Below are 537 nucleotides of genomic sequence, written 5' to 3' on the forward strand. Positions count from 1 at the left end.
GATCTATCATTGTGGATCCGAGAGATAACCTACATCAATCAAAAACATGTTAACCCTTCTTTGGGTTTTGGTTAGTATAATGTAATCTCAAATTTTTAGTTCCTTGTAGGTAACATAGGGTGTATTTTATCATGTCCTAGTCCCTTATGTTCGGACATGACCTAAACCTAGACAATAGGTTTACATCAATACTCATGTCCGGATGTGTATGACATGACAAATACATCAAGGCAAGGCGCCAATAGTACTTAAGGTAAGGGACGTGTATGTCTTTATTTTCAGTGCCTCGTGGTCGAACATGTGCTAAACATATATAAGAGATTCACGACAAGAACACATGTCCGGCCTAGTATGGCTTGCCTATTACATCAAGGCGCCAATGGCACTTGGGTAAGGGACTTTACCGGACCAAAGACATATTTCTTGTTCTTCTTGGGACCAAAGGATTTGTGTCCAAGTCAGGGGTACTCACGACCATGTCCTTTTTGGGACTTATAATGGGTTTGTGTCCGGACCAAGGGACCTTATCGGAAAACT

At 41.3% G+C, this 537-nt stretch overlaps 1 protein-coding gene across 1 annotated transcript in view; it reads right to left on the reverse strand.

Annotated features, from left to right (window-relative positions):
- The window catches only part of LOC106318997 (GDSL esterase/lipase LIP-4), a 10,048-nt gene that overhangs the window by 1,934 nt on the left and 7,577 nt on the right, over positions 1-537 (reverse strand). The window lies entirely within an intron of this gene.

This window comes from Brassica oleracea, chromosome C9, assembly GCF_000695525.1.
Source record: "Brassica oleracea var. oleracea cultivar TO1000 chromosome C9, BOL, whole genome shotgun sequence".
Taxonomy (NCBI): domain Eukaryota; kingdom Viridiplantae; phylum Streptophyta; class Magnoliopsida; order Brassicales; family Brassicaceae; genus Brassica; species Brassica oleracea.